Below are 658 nucleotides of genomic sequence, written 5' to 3'. Positions count from 1 at the left end.
CACATACAGTGTATATATATCTTCTGGTGAGCACGGGAACATAATAATACTATATTTATGAAGAAGATTAAGAGCAAGCAAGCAAGAAATATTCTATACATGTATGGAATAAATCATTGCTTTAATTAAATTTACAGATCATGATCTTCACTGTGGAAGTTGGTGCTGTTGCAAACCCCTAAGGTCACCTTTTGAATCTACCTTCCGGACCATCTTTACTCACAAAGAGATGTAGCAAAGAACATGTGCTACTTGTGGACGGTAGATGCGTTACTCCAAGAGTCAACCGTCATGTATTAGTCTATGATGTGCCAAGAACACCACACCAGCTGGTCCTCCACCTTTCATCCCAGCATTAACCGTGGAGACTAACTTGTTGTTCATCCGAACTCCCGAAGGAGGAGAAGGACCAGAACCCATCGTTGTCCCTCCTCCACGGTAGGAACACGTCGTGTACATACTCAATAAACAGCCTGAAGAAGGCCAAAAGGGGATCGATACAGAACCGCCACCTTCCGATCCTGAAGCATACGTCGTCGAGTACGCTGAGGGAGAGAATCCTTCCAAGCGGAGTGGATCTACAGACTGGCAGTGGTCAAGAGGTTCGGGGTTCTGCTGGTTTCGGTAGCGGAGCGGCTAGAGTAATCGGTGGTTTCGG

This window comes from Penaeus monodon, chromosome 22 (genome assembly GCF_015228065.2).
Source record: "Penaeus monodon isolate SGIC_2016 chromosome 22, NSTDA_Pmon_1, whole genome shotgun sequence".
In the NCBI taxonomy this organism is placed as follows: domain Eukaryota; kingdom Metazoa; phylum Arthropoda; class Malacostraca; order Decapoda; family Penaeidae; genus Penaeus; species Penaeus monodon.
This window is presented reverse-complemented; position numbering follows the sequence as displayed.